Source organism: Benincasa hispida, chromosome 3, assembly GCF_009727055.1.
Source record: "Benincasa hispida cultivar B227 chromosome 3, ASM972705v1, whole genome shotgun sequence".
Taxonomy (NCBI): domain Eukaryota; kingdom Viridiplantae; phylum Streptophyta; class Magnoliopsida; order Cucurbitales; family Cucurbitaceae; genus Benincasa; species Benincasa hispida.
In genome coordinates this window covers 6,075,190-6,091,701 of record NC_052351.1, presented here as the reverse complement: position 1 = coordinate 6,091,701, position 16,512 = coordinate 6,075,190, and positions in this window count along the sequence as shown.

The window sequence follows — 16,512 nt, the reverse complement described above, 5'->3', positions numbered from 1 at the left end:
CTATCATGAGATGAGTTTTGGTTGAAATTTCAAAGAACATATCTAAATTTTATTAATTAGATAGAAAAACTATCTAGAAATTTATTTATCAAAACACCAGGATCCATAAAACATTAGCGTGGTGGTACAAAATGCATGTGCCTATAATAGTGAGTTTGATGGTTGGCCATTTGAGCGACGTCCAACTCTGCCCTCTACGCTGTGTTCTTACCTACAAAGTCTGTAAAAATATAGGATGAGTACATAATATACCCAGTAAGTAGTTCTCACGTAGGGTAGTGACCAAATGCACAATCACAAGCAACATGTCATGAAAACATATGATTGGGACCGAAAACGTATAATAACATAGATCAAATCCTTATCTCCACACACGAGCATGTAGTCCCTTGTTCTTCAAAGACACTTGAAGATCGTCTTGACCACCATCCAGTGATCTAATCCTGGATTGGACTGGTAACGACTAACAATCCCTACTGCATAGCAAATGTTGGGTCTGATACACAATATTGCATACATTAAGCTTCCAACAGCTAAAGCATAGGGAATCCTTCTCATCTCCTCAACCTCTTGAGGTGTCTTAGGACATTGATCCTTAAACAAAATGATTCCATGCCTGAAAGGTAACAAACCCCTCTTGGAATCCTGCATCCTGTACCTGATTAACATTTGATCAATGTATGATGTCGAGACAAGGCTAACCTCTTATTCTTACGATCCCGAATAATCTCGATCCCTAGAACATAATGTGCCTCACACAAATCTTTCATTTTGAATTGGGCGGCTAGCCATTTCTTAATGTTAGTAAAAAAAAACCCTACGTCATTCCTAATGAGTAGAATATCATCCACATACAGTACCAGGAAAACTACTAAGTTGTTTATGATCTTCTTGTAAACACAAGCTCATCAACGTTCTGATCAAAGCCAAATGATTTGACCGCACTGGCAAATCTAATCTTCCACGATTGAGACGCTTGTTTTAGCCCATAAATGGACCTATTAACCTTGTAAACACTTTGCTCTTGATCTGGAACTATGAACCCCTCTGGTTGAGCCATGTAGATGGTCTCCACAAGATTACCATTAAGAAAGGCAATCTTGACGTCCATTTGCCATGTCTCATAATCATAAAATGTGGCTATTGTCAGAAGTATTATGATAGACTTCAACATGACAACAGGTGAGAAAGTTTCCTCATAGTCCACTCCCTCAACCTGGGTATAACCCTTTGCCACAAGTCTAACCTTAAAAGTTTGCACCTTTCCATCTACACCTTGTTTTTCCTTGTAGATCCACTTACACTCAATAGGTTTTACCCCATCAGGCTGATCCACAAGTTCCCAGACATTATTGAAGTACATAGACTCCATTTTTTGGTTCATGGTTTTAATCCTCTCATCCTTGTCAACATCCTCCATTGCTTGCTTATAAGACAATGAATCCTCGACCCCATCATTAGAAATGACGTTCTAGGCTTCAATTAAGCCTATGTAGCATTCCGATGAGTTTATAACCCTCCCACTACGTCGAGGCAATCTCAACTCTTGAGATGGTTGACTAGATGAACCAACCTCAACAACTCTTGTTGATTTGTCAGTCTGTTCAACAACATTTGTTGTACCCTCAGTAGTCTTAATCTTACTAGAAGTCTCACGTAAAACAAGCTTACTTCATGGTTTATGATCCTTGATGTGGTTTTCTTCTAAGAAGATAGTTTTTTTAGAAACAAACACTTTGTTTTCACTTGGATCATAGAAGTCTCCACCCCTCATTTCCCTAGGGCAGTCTACAAAAAGGAAAACTTTCGAACGTGGTTCCAACTTCTTTGGGTTAGTCACAAGCACGTGGGCTTGACACCCTCCAAATCCTAAAGTGGCATAAACTACCTTTACGGCCTCTCCACAACTCAAAAGGTGTTTCAGATGAAACACCTTTTGAGGGAATGTTGTTCATAATATAACATATAGTCTCCACTACAAAACTCTAAAACGAGTCTGGAAGATGAGCATAACTCATCATAGACCGAAACATGTCTAACAAGGTTCTGTTTCTTTTTTTTTTTGATACACCATTCTGTTGAGGTGTACTTGGGGCCAAGAGTTGGGACGTAATTCCATGTTCTATCATATAGTTTTTGAATTGGAGGTCCATATACTTTCCACCACGATTAGATCGTAGTATTTTTATCTTCTTACCGAAAAACTTTTCAACTTCAGCTTTATACTCCTTGAACTTGTCAAAGGCTTCAGACTTACATTGCATTAGGTATAGATACCCGTACCTTGAATAATCATCTATGAAAAAGATGAAATATTCATACCCACCTCGAGCTCTAACACTCATCGGACCACAAAGGTTTGAATGTACAAGCTCCAAGGCTTCCTTGGCTCTGTAACTTTTCCAGTAAAAGGTCGTTTAGTCATCTTGCCTTCGAGGCATGATTCACACACTAACAATGAGTTTTCTTCTAAACTCTTTAGAAGTCTACATTTCATCAATTGCTCAATCCTATTGAGGTTGATGTGACCTAACCTTAGATACCAAAGGTGAGTGTTTTCCTTAGAAGAAACCTTTGGTCTTTTAGCTGTTGTCGCTGTACTGAACATTTTAGTATTAAACAAGGCTTTTATAACTAACGACCTTACTACATACAAGTTATTTTCCATTGAACCAAAACCAATCTCCATCCCATTCTTAAAAATAAATACTTTACTCTTAGAAAAAGAGACGATATAACCTTGTTCAATGAGACAAGAAATCGAGATTAAGTTTCATATAAGGAACTACAAAAACATGATCCAGTAACAAATAACATTTCTTGTCCAAAAATAACTTCAGCCTGCCTATAGCAGCAGCTGAAACAACCTCACTAGTAGATTCGAAGAGTCATCACTCCTTGCGGCATGTTTGCCAGGAACTGAATCTTTAGTAAGAGAAACTGACGTGATTAATAGTACCGAAATCAAGGATCTAGGCAGAATCATCATTCTCTACCAAACACGTTTCCAAGACCAATAAATCATATTTACTATTTTTAGACTTTCTCCTCTTTTGGAGAGTAGTGGGACCAGCATCAAAACCTAAATAAGCACCAAGTTCCATTTCAGAGAACAGTTCTTGTCGATAAACTTTAACAGAGTCAGCAACACTTGCTTTCTCTTCCTGAAGGTTAACTTGGGAACTGTACTACTGGTTTTGTCATCTATCCCTTTGTGCTAGAAAGGTAAGAACTGATGTTCAAACAATTCTTACAACAAGTCCATGATCTCACGTGCAATGACCATGTTCTCAACCCTTTTGGCCAAAGCATCAGGTATGCTAGCTAATATGTGAAGTCGGGCCAATGAATTATCCTTCATCCATACCTCATATGCATTATGAACACTTTGCAATGCATCAAGGGTCAGGACTTGAGAAAACTCCTCAACCATGACAAACTCGAGGTCGTTTACCATAAAATACGTTTTACAAGACTCTTTCCACTGTATTAAATCAGTCAAACTAGAGGCATTGAACGGAAAATCAAATATGTTGCTGAAAAAACAAATACATTGACCTACATTAGGATTTAAAGAAATACTCGTTGAAAAACATACAACCTCCAATACGATTTAGCAAAACTAACATGAACCACATGTGACATCTAGTTTCCAATGATGCTTCAAAGGTTTAGGACAAAAGTCGTCGAAGGGTGGTCAATTTATCCCTCCTCTGAATTGATACATTCTCAACCAACCATTAATACGAGGATAAATTTTGCTCCTATAACGACTAACCATCATTGATTTGGTCAAGAAATCATTAACTTACTTAACAATTTCTCGTAAATGTGACCCGTCATTTTAGGCCCTAGAGTTCCATCCCAAGTAGCCAATCTGAAGGGAAAAAAACTGATTGGGGCAAAAACTAAAGTGACCCTATCCATTTCTGGAGTTCACTGATGCGTTGTGAAAGTGATGAAATAATGGTGTATAATTGCGATGGTGGTTTATGTGCTGCACATGCAAGTTTTCCTAGTAAAACCCAAGTATAAATCTTACTAGGTTTCCCAGTAAGTCTAGGGTCGAACAGAGGGACTATTGAGATACTTATGCGTTAGTAAATTTTAATTCCTTTGCGGTGACAAAAACAAATAAGTTGGGTTGGTGTGTTGTTTTAAGTATAGATCCTATGCGGCAGAATTGAGTAAAGAGTTGATGATAGTGAAAGTTACAATGAGTATGTGGGGAACGATTTGAGAAGGGATTTAGCTAATACTTCCTAAGATTGCATTCAAGTTATGTGATCATGCTACACACACATAACAACATGTCATCTCTCAATGCAAATGCCATAGTTCTTAACTCTAGGACGCATGTGATGTATATGATAATGTTGATAGGACTTATGTCTAAGCCTTTATTCTTGTCTATGTGATGATGAATGACACACACATACATAAGGTGACCGCATACTATCATATACTATTTCTAGGGTGAATGCGATGCATAATAGAAAACAGAACTTATCTCTAAGTCTCTATCTCTTGCTTATGTGGTTCTAATCTGACTCTCTCAAGCCTAGATTCTAACTTGACCCTCTCAAGTCTAGGTTCTTTCTTTAGACTACTCTCTCAAGTATCTCTAAAGGGTGAAGGACGCATACTTAAGACAAGATGATCGCATAAAGTGAAGATCTTAGGTCATGCTAGCTAAATGATTCTCAACCCATTCAGAAATTTAGCTACTCATGCGAAATATGAAGAGATTGAACAGATGTTGAGATGCAAGTTCCATTTTTTAAATAAAGTCAGAATACAAAAAACAATGGAAAGTAGGGATAAGAAGCCCGGTAGCAATGTCTTGCTTCCCAAGGCTTTTATACTGTCTTTTTACTCTACTTTGTCCAGAAGAATATCCTTGCTCTTGCAAGTGTCAGCCCTCTCTCCATTTGTAGCGCCTCCTAACAGTCTTTCGAGCTATCCAAAAGTGATTTCTACTGTGTCCACTCGATATAATCATGATTGGTAAGTTAACCCTTTATAGGTTGTCCGTAATAACGGCTGGGTCAATTGTTTTGTGATCTGATCATCAAACTGTGTCCCTCTTGAGCCAATGAGAGGGCAGGCCCCCTTGTTCAAGACCCAGAGTTGATACATAAGGGAACAACCTCTCTACTATACCTGAAAGTGGGTAGGAGATAATTCCATCGTGCACCTTATGTCCCTAGCCATCTACCCAGTTTTACCCTTGAAATGAGAGGTTTATTGAGTCAGCGTTGTTGAGCCAACCCTCACCTACGCAAATCTAAGGATAATCCCGAATAAACAGGAGTTCATAGTTAGCTCTGGATTAAGGTCAAGTTACCTAGGTCATCGCTTTGAAATAATCAGTCTTAAACAGTAAACAGTGTTAGAAAGTAAGAGTGACTTATTTTGTGGTCCAATCTTGTGCAAACTCATTGCACATGACGCCCCCACTTTTCATGTCATAACATGTATGAATTAGGATCACTTCGTTTGTAGTACTTACAACTTTTTGTAACAATTACAGAGTGGGCTGCATCCAATAGTGTTACCAAAATAAGACACCCAACCTTATCAATATACTATAGACCATTTTGACTATTTACTCAAACCTGGTCCATTTTTATGTCTCTACATAAAGTTCAAGTACTCATGTAATAGTCATGGATCTTTTAGTTTATTGGATTTATTTCTAAAATGAAATAAGAAATTCATATACTCAATAACAACTTATTGAATTTTTAGAAATAAGTTTATTCTTTACAAACCACGAGTTTTTAGGACATAAAACCTAACAAAAATCTCATCTATCTTAAAGGAAAACACATGGAATTCTTAAAAAATTACTAACCTTTACAAAAACATTCTTTTTGATAAAAATACGTCACTAACGCATCCCATCATAGGATTTCAATAAATTTCACTAAGTGTCACAGGCTCACTAATGCAAAGGCATGCGTCTGAAGGACTCCACGCATAGCAGATACATTGGTTCGAGCTGTTCCTATTAAATCACCACTTACAAGTATGGGTATCTAAATGTCGGTGTCTGAAAAGCAACTGAAATGGCAGGTGGCTGACCAGGACATGGAAATTAATGTTGTCATATCACAAGTGCTGAGGGGAAACACCTATAAATAGAAGACTTGCAATCGGAAAAAGCAACATAACATAGATAGAGCATCTTAGAGCTTAGGTTATAGTAGTTTTGCTGCTGCAAGAAGATCACGGGAGGAAAAGAACCATCACCATTGTTGATCAAGGAGAATTGAAGAGAACCAAGATCAAAAGAGAACTTTTCTTCATTTCTTTAACAAGTTGGTTGTACACACATTAAGATCAAGCCAAAGAGGATAAGAAATTAAACTCTGTGGCTTGACTCTTTTCTTTTTACTTTATTTCCATTCATCATTCCATGCGATTAAGTGTGTTATTGTAAAGACAATTTCGATCTTTAACAAATCATGCATTTGATCCATTCACATTTGCCTCGGCTTACAATCTCCGTGTTAAATGCGTTTGTGACTTTGTACATGCTAAAATTCTAAAAGCTTTAATCATTTTGATCATTTGGTTGAATTTACCTCAGCTAAACCATTCGAGAGAATAATATAGCTAGAAACGCATCAAGTCAGAACGAATAGTAGCTTTAGAGATAAAGATACTTGTACTTTATTGTTTTCTATAACCAATGCATGCACCCTAGAAATAAGAACATGTGGCATTTGCATTGAGAAATGTTGAATGATTAGATAAACAAAAACCCAACTCATTGACATACATTTGATTGTAAACACACATCTTTCATCTTCATTCCTACCCACGCTCTTTCGTTTTCATCTTACTTGGATCAACACATTCACTTATCACTTAGCACCATTCCTTCATTGAACCTTATATTTCACTTGAACTCTTGTTTCTTCTTGTACGCATGCAGTAAATTAGTGTAGATAACTTTGCCAGTATTGATTTAGAACCTTTCTATATCAGTGCAACATAAGGCTTGCGTTAGTCTAACCTAAATCCCTGTGTTCGAACCTGTACTTATCGAGAACCTGAATTAGATTTATACTTGGATCTAGCTCAAGGTAAAGCTTGTATGCATTAGCGAGAGAGTGTAAAACATCACCCATTCTTCTCACCTAGAGAAGTCAGTTACCATTTATCTTCATTTAGATCAATCTTATCTTCCATTTACACTTATAATACACTCTTAGCGCACATCAAGAAACCACGAACACCTACCCATGCTAAGTTCCTAAAGGACATTATGTCCAAGAAAAGGAACATAGGTAAATATGAGATGGTGGCCCTAACACAAGACAACAAAACGATAATTCCTCCAAAGATGCAAGACCCTGGGAGCTTTACAATACCTTATTCAATTGACGGAATTTATAATGGACACGCTTTATGCGACCTAGGAGCAATCATAAATTTGATGCCCTTGTCAATTTTTAAACGATTAGAGATTGGAAAAATTACTCCCAACACAGTTACCCTTCAGTTAACGGATTGATCCCTCGTGCAATCGGAGGGGAAGCTAGAAGATGTGTTAGTTAAGGTGGATAAATTTATCCTCTCTGTGGACTTCATTATACTTGATTACGAGATAGATAAAGATGTCCTCATTATCTTGGGATGGTCATTTCTCTCCATTGGAAGAGCCCAAATCGATGTACATAAGGGAGAAATCACAATGCATGTCAATGGCCAAAAGCTAAAGTTCAACATCATTAAGGTTGATGAACTATCCAGACGAATTAAGTTCATATGATATAGATGAAGAGGGCCCTGCAGCTTTGATTGGGGAACTGATGAAGAAATAGGATCGAAGGAAAAACCTATTGCTTCAGTTGAATCATGTTATGCGATGATAGAAATCTAGAAAAATTGTGAATCGTTGAATATAGATGAGAGAAAAAGCACGAACTCGTCCTTACTTGAACAACCTCCAATTTTGGAATTGAAAGTTTTGCCTGTCCATTTGAAGTATGCATTCCTTGGGCAGCATAAGACCTTACCATTTATTATATCAGCCACATTTTCCAAAGAAAAAGAAGCAGCCCTACTAGAGGTATTGAAGAAGTACATTAAGGCAATAGGGTGGCTCTTATTGACATTAAAGGTGTAAGTCCATCCTACTGCATACATAAAATCAGGCTTGAAGAAGGACAGAAAGGCTCTATTGAACCTCAACGCAGGTTGAACTCTGCGATGAAAGAAATCGTTAAAAAGAAAATCATTAGGAGGTTAGATGCAGAAATTATTTTCCCCATTTCAGATGGTACATGGGTTAGCCCAGTGCAATGTATTCTAAAGAAAAGGGGGATGAAAATTGTACCCAATAAGAAAACTGAATTAATACCAAGGCGCACATTCACTGGTTGGAAGATTTGCAATGATTACCGAAAACTCAATGCAGCGACCAAAAAGGATCACTTCCCCTTGCCCTTCATTGACCAAATGTTGGACAGGTTAGCAGGGAATGACTACCTTTTCTTTTTGGATGGATACGTGGGGTATAATCAAATAATAATTGTACCTGAGGATCAAGAAAAATCAACTTTCACATGTTCGAATGGGACATTTGCCTTTCGACGCATGCCTGTTTGACTATGCAACGCCCTTAGCACCTTTCAAAGGTGCATGATGATTATCTTTTCAGATTACCTTGAGGAGTCTGTAGAAATATTCGTGGATGATTTTTCAGTCTACAAAAGGACGTACAAAGTATGTCTAGAAAATATGGAAAAAAATCCTAGAGAAGTGTGAGGACGCGAATTTGGTTTTGAATTGGGAGAAGTGTCATTTCATGGTAACTGAGGGAATTTTTCTTGGACACAAAGTTTCCAAATCCAGCCTAGAAGTTGATAGAGCAAAAATTGAGGCCATTAAAAAGTTACCACCACCTACAAATGTGAAGACTCTGAGAAGTTTCCTAGGACATGTTGGTTCTTTTGAAGATTGGTCAAAGATTTTTCAAAGATTGCTAGACCGATGAACATGTTGGTAGAAGCTGATAGACCTTTTGATTTTGACGCCAGTTGCCTTAACACAATTGAAAAATTAAAGAATGCGCTAGTCTCAGCTCTAGTTCTGATTACACCCGATTGGATAAAACCATTCAAGCTAATATGCAATGCCAGTGTATATGCGATGGGTGTAGTTTTAGCTCAACGAATAGGAAAGGTTCTTCATCCCATCACATACGCAAGTAAAACTCTTCATAGCACTCAGGAGAATTACACTACTATTGAAAAAGAGCTGCTGGCGGTGGTCTTCACCATGGAAAAATTTAGACCTTTTCTGTTGCGGTCGAGGGTTATCATCCACATAGACCATTCAGCTATCAAATACTTGATGACAAAGAAAGATGCGAAGCCAAGACTGATCAGATGGGTTCGACTACTTCAAGAGTTTAGTATAGAAATAATAAATAGAAAAGGGTCAGAGAATAAAGTCATAGATCATCTGTTGCGACTTGAAAATCATGAAAATGATTGCATCCAACCCACTGTAAACGCCTCCTTCCCTAATAAACTGCTATTAAAGATCGATGATTACTTGCCCTGGTATACAGACATCGTCAATTTCCTTGTCTAAAAAAATTTCCTATACATCACGACAAAAGAAAAGGCTCATGCACGACTGTAAATTCTATTATTGGGACGAGCCTAACCTGTACAAAAAAAGCCCTCACCAAATTTTGAGGCAATGCATTCTCGAAACAGCATTTCAACGCATCATATATCAATGCCATGAATCTCCCTACGGTGGGCATTTTGGAAGTCAACATACGACTTCAAACGTGTTGCAAAGTGGATATTGTTGACCCACCTTATTCAATGATGCACGCGAATATATCATGAAGTGTGATAGGTGCCAGCGCATCGGGAACATTTCAGAAAATAATGAAATGTCGATGAATGTTATTTTGGAAATGGAATTACTTGATGTTTGGGGGATCAATTTTATAGGTCCATTTTTGCCATCCAATGGCCACAACTACATCTTGTTAGCTATTGACTATGTATCTAAGTGGATAGTGGCGATCTCATGTGCTTCAAACGAGGCGATCACTGTCTCAAAATTTTTACAGAGAAACATCTTTACTCACTTTGCACTCCGCGTGCTATTTCAAGGGATGAAGGCACACATTTCATCAATTGCATTATTGATAAGCCTCTGGTCAAATACAACGTTCATCACAGAATAGCCACAGCTTACCACCCCCAGACAAATGGCCAAGCTGAAATATCCAATAGGAAAATTAAGACAATACTTGAGAAAGTTGTCAATCCGATGCATAAAGATTGGGCACAAAGACTAGACGAAGCGTTTGTTGGGATTGGTGTCCTAATTATCCTGGTAGTCTCGTAGTTTGTGAACACTTTGTGAACATATTGTTATTAATAAAATAACTGTTATTTTATAAGCATTTACTCAATCTAATAAACTAAGATCCATAGTTATTTTATGTAACTTAAGCATGTATGTAAAGACATACAAGTGGATCATGTCTTAAGTAATAACCTAAATGGTATGTAGTATAAGGATAAAGGAGGGATATCTTATCCTGGTTACACTACGGATACGACCCGCTATGTAGATGTTACAAGTGTTGTAAAGTGCTACAAATGGTCTGATCCTGACCATTCATGTGGAGACATGCAAGCGGGGATATCCTATACAAAGAGTTTGTATAAGACCGGACCACGAAATGATTAGTCTCGTTACATAACGCCGTTGATAATTGAGACTTACATTTCACTAGGAGATCATAGGTGACATGACCTTAATCATGAGTGAGTTGGGAACTCCTGCTCATGAGGGCAGTCCTTTGATTTGTATGGGTGAGAGTGGCCAGATTGCCAACTCAACAAGCCTACCATTTTGGGGATTTGTCTGATTGGGGAGCTGAGAACTCAGCTACACAAGATGGAATTCACTCCTTCCACGAAGCAGGGGTAAGTAGATAAATTTCTCCCTTAAGGGCTGATTTGGGTCTTGAACATAGTGGTCACACCCTCTCTTTGGAAGAGAGAACTCAACCATAGTAGGACTATGACTTATTGTTCATTAGAGGAATCAGTGGTCTTAATTAGTTAGATGTAACTACAGGGGAAAAACGGTAAATTGGCCCAGTTGTACTTACGAGCGATTTTTGAAGGGTCATCACACTGTTGACTGGTTATACTCAATGGACACAGAAATATATCTGTAGTGCGAAGAGTGCAGCTGTCGATCTTTAGTGGAGTGACCAACAGTTAACGGATGGTGGATCTCATGATTAAAGAGTTTAGTCAGTTATTTATGTATTGTTGGAGCTTGAAGCTATAGGTCAATAAGGACCCCTTGGTAACTCAATGGGTTCAAGTTGAGAATCAGATTTTGGGTTAGTTTGAATTGTTTAAATTAACGAGAGGAAATTTAATTATATGTAATATAATTCAATTAATTCAATTATATGTGATATAATTGGTATGATGTATTAGATACATTAATTGGAGGAATTAATATAAATATGATTTATATTAAATACCATAAAATAAAAAAAGAACTATAGTTTATATGTTTCATATGATGGAATATTAAAACTATAGGTTATAAATATAATATAATAAGTTGGTTATCATATTTATTTATAATATATTAATTATATGATAATTAATTTTTTTCTTTAATAACCGATTGAGTGGGAGGTTATTGAAAGTTATGGTAAATGTGAGATAAAAGGAAAATCATTTTCCAAAATCAATTGAAGAATTATTCATTTCGGATTTGATCTCACAAAGGCTATCGAGTAAAATAGTTTTACTAAACGATAGTATATACGATTGAGTACTGAGTTTACTATACGATAATTACTTGATTACTTGTTACTACACGATCGAGTAGCAAAGTCTATACAATAGGCTTCCTTTTACTAAACGATCAAGTATCTAGTCTATGCGATAGACTTCATCCATCTCCCACTTACTCGATCGTTTGCTTGATTGTCTATCTCCTCCTTTCCTTTATCCAAAGTCACAAAGAGCCCACAACTCCTGGATTCTCTCATCGAGAATACTAAGGTAACTCTTGTGGTGGTGTTCATGTTCAGTTCGAGGGTCAAGGATCAAGTTGGACTCAATAGTGATCGAGGATTCTTCAGTTCATGCTGTTTGCGTTCGAGTATTTCTTTGGACTCGTTGGAGTTCAATTGAGGGATACTTGAAGAAAGGTTCTTCAAAGGTTTGCATACTCGATCCTTGTATTTTCATTTATAAGTAGCAGGCTTGTAATTTACTCATTAAGCATAATCGTTTCTCGTTGGACAGTAATTGTTGTATTCTTTCTCAATGGGATTTGGAACGATCCGCTTTCGCTCACTGGAATGTTTTAGATTTCCTTCAATTGGTATCAAAGCCAAGTTGTTATGATATTCCAAATTGCATTGTTATATTGAACTTATTTTACAGTCGTGGTGGGTTTTAAGTTTATTCTACAATGCATTTAAGCATTAAGTGTGTTTTTGGACGGTTTGATGGATGTTTCGGGATAATAGCCTCTGTTTTAAAGCTTTATTTTACATTTTAAAGTTAATTTGTAAGGGCCCTTGCATTTTTTGGCATAATTAATTTGCTATCGAGTCTATATTCAAAGATCTTAAAGTGTCTTGAGTTGTTCGTGGTGAAGTTTCAAAGAAGCATGGAGATGCTGTTCTCATCGAGGAAAAAGAAGACCAAGTGTTGGTCGTATCGTGTAGCCCAGGCTAAACGATCATTTAGATTTGGCTAAACGATCGAATAGAAAAGTTATAACTTAATCGTGTAGAATTTACTAAACGATCATATGGCTGATGCTAAACGAACGAGTAAAGTGTTTACTCGATCGGTTTGTGTTGGCTACTTGATCGTGTAAACGATGGAGGTAAACGATCGCATAGAGTATATGATACTCGTTTCATGGTAGGCGCATGCACTAAACGATCAAGTAGGTTAGCATGCTTCATCGTATAGTCACTGGCTACTCGATCACTCGGTAAGTATTACTCGGTGTTTGCTCCTCGATCGTCTAAATGATCATGCTTCATCGCATAGTTGTCGTCTACTCGATCGTTTAGGCTTGCGTTTAAACTCGGTGTGTTACATGATCGAGTGGCCTTCATGCTTCATCGCATAGTCAAAGGTACTTGATCATTGCTACACGATCGTGCTTACTCGACCAACGTTACTCGACAATCACATGAAGAAGCTACACCCGGTTCACTCGGGTGGTTCAAGACCTGGTTCACTTGTTTGAACTGATCGACTCGATGGTTCAATGTAATAGTTTGTTTTATTTTGGATTTTGAGGCATATTATTCCGGTCCATCATATCTTTTTTAATGTACATGAGATGTATGTTAGTTTATATGCCATAATGTATGACATATAGATTTAAAACCCACCTTAGGTTATGCATTTTTTTCATACATCATATATTATAATTGTTATGATATAGTAGATTGCTTGATTAAATTCCATTAATGCATGCTCATGCATCATATAATATAAGAGTTATATTTATGCATGCATTAAGCATATTCATGCATCATCTTTATATTATGTGTTATAGTATAAGGGTGTATGAGAGCATGTATGCTTGGTTCATTATAACAGTTATATAAAAGTAGTAATGAATGAACAATACATAGAGCATGACACTTAGGTTTATTTATAAGAGTTATAAAGGCTTTGAGAATGTGTTGCTTCACATTGTGGTTGGTTTTGATTGTTTCATTTTTTATAAGTGTTATAATTAATGAAATTAGAATTAAAATCAATAACCAAGAGTTGCATGCAAACTTAGGTAAAATCATGTTTTAAAAGGGTTTTAAAATTTGATTGAGATAGACCTAAGTTCATGGTTCTAATGAGATTAGAAACCTAAGTTTAATCTTTTAAATCGATTTAATAGGATTAAATTGATTTCCATAAGAGATTAAATTTGTAATAAATCTATCTATAAGGGACCTTTTGTCAAAGGCGGGTTCTGGCTAGGCTGGGGTATTTAAGCTGACGGAAACAGAACACCCCTACCTGGGAACCTATCTGAAAAGGTGCATTAGATAGATTTGCTACAAACATGCAACAATTGATTATATGTTCGTTAAAATGTTTAATGAATGATGATAAAAAGTTATTTAACCAAGTAAGAGTTACTTTTGAGCAAACCTAAACAATCACTTAGTTAAAATAATTAGCCATGTTCTTTCTATGTAAACTAAACCCTAGGTTCTTAAAATACTCAGTGGGAGAAAAAGATGTATGTGATATGTCAATTCCACTCATGTTTCTCCCTGAATGTTCATGCCGTGAGATTCATGCTTGGCCTCGTGGCGCCCTGTGAGCATCCCCCTTCGGATGGTGTTTGTATGGGTCAATATCAAAGTGAACAGAGAGAGTACTTATAGTAAATGGGTGAAGGATGTATGTCAACATGTCCTGTCATCTCCTTCATTGGTTTGCACCGTATCTTCTTGCACGACCTCGTGGCACCCTAGGAGTATCCCCCTTTGGATGGTTTGTGTGGTTGGTTAATATTAAGGTGAACTCCAGAAATGGATAGGGTCGCTTTAGTTTTTGACCCAATCGGATTTTTCCCTTCGGATTGGCTGCTTGGGGCAAAACTCTAGGATCTAAAATAAAGGGTCACACTTACGTGAAATTGTTAAACAAGTTAATGATTTCTTAACCAAATCAATGATGGCTAATCAATATAGAAACAAGAATATTTCTGGTGTAATGATTGGTTGAGAGTGTCTCAATTCAGAAAAGGGATAAATTGACTATTCTTTGGTGGCTTTTGTCTTAAACCACTGAAGTGTCATTGCAAAACTAGATGTATTACGGGGTTCATTTAGTTTTTGCTAAACCAGATTGGATTTGTTTTCAAGAGTATTTGCTAAAATCTAACGTAGATCAATATGTTTGTTTTTTCAGCAACATGTCATTGTATGCTTTTTCGTTAGTTGCCTTTTCTAATTTCACCAATTACATACATTGGAAAAAATCTATTAAAACGTATTTTGTGGTAAACGACCTTGATTTTGTCATAGTTGAGGAGTGTCCTCAAGTCCCGACCTCTGATGCATCGCGAAATGTTCGTAATGCATATAATGTGGATGAAGGTTAATTCGTTGGCTCTACTTCACATTTTGGCTAGCATACCTGTTGCATTGGCCAAAAGGGTTGAAAACATGGTTATTGCACGTCAGATCATGGACTTGTTGTAAGAATTGTTTGAATGTCAGTTCTCACTTTTTGAGCAAAATGGGATTGATTACAAAAAAAACCAGTAGTGTCAGTTCAAAGATAATCTTCAGTCTTTCTTGAATGTCAAGGGACTAAAAGTGAAAACAATTGTTGCTGACTCTAATGAAGTTCATTGACGAGAATTGTTCTTTGAAATGGTACTTGGAGCATATATAGGTTCTAATACTAATCCCACTACTCTGCAGAAAAAGAAGAAATCTAAAGACGATAAATGTGATTTATTTGTCTTAGAGACGTGTTTGATAGAGAATGATGATTATGCCTAGATACTTGATTCTAGTGCTACTAATCATGTATGTTCTTCCCATCAAGGATTTAGTTCCTGAAAAAAGTTGGAAGATGGAGAGATGACTCTTTGAGTCGGTACTGGTGAGGTTATTTCAGTTGATGTTGTAGGCAAGTTTAAGTTTTTTTGGACAAGAAATGTTATCTGTTACTGGATAATGTTTATGTAGTTCCTCATATCAAGAGGAACTTAATTTCAATTTCTTGTCTGATTGAACAAGGTTATACCATCTACTTTTCTGAGAATAAAGTGTTTATTTTTAAGAATGGTATGGAGATTGGTTTTGGTTCAATGGAAAATAACTTATATGTACTAAGGCTGTTAATCATAAAAGCCTTGTTTAATATTGAATTGTTCAAAACAACAACAACAGTAAAAAGACCAAAGGTTTCTCCTAAGAAAAATGCCCATCTTTGGCATCTAAGGTTACGTAACATCAATCTCAATACGATTGAGAACTTGGTGAAATATGGACTTCTAAATCATTTAGAAGAAAACTCTTTTCTAGTATGTGAATATTGGCTTGAAGGCAAAATGACCAAACGACCTTTTACTGTAAAAGGTTATAGAACCAAGGAAACCTTGGAGCTTATACATTTAGACCTCTGCGGTCCGATGAGTGTTAGAGCACGAAGTGGGTATGAATATATCATCTCTTTCATAGATGATTATTCAAGATATGGGCATCTATACCTAATGCAACATAAGTCTGACGCTCTTGAAAAGTTCAAAGAGTATAAGGCTGAAGTTGAAAACTTGTTAGGTAAAAAGATAAAAATACTACGATCTGATCGTGGTGGAGAGTATATGGACTTAGATTTTCAGAACTATATGATAGAACATGGAATCACATCCCAACTCTCGGTCTCAGGTACACTTTAGAAAAATGATGTATCAGAAAGAAGAAACAAAACCCTG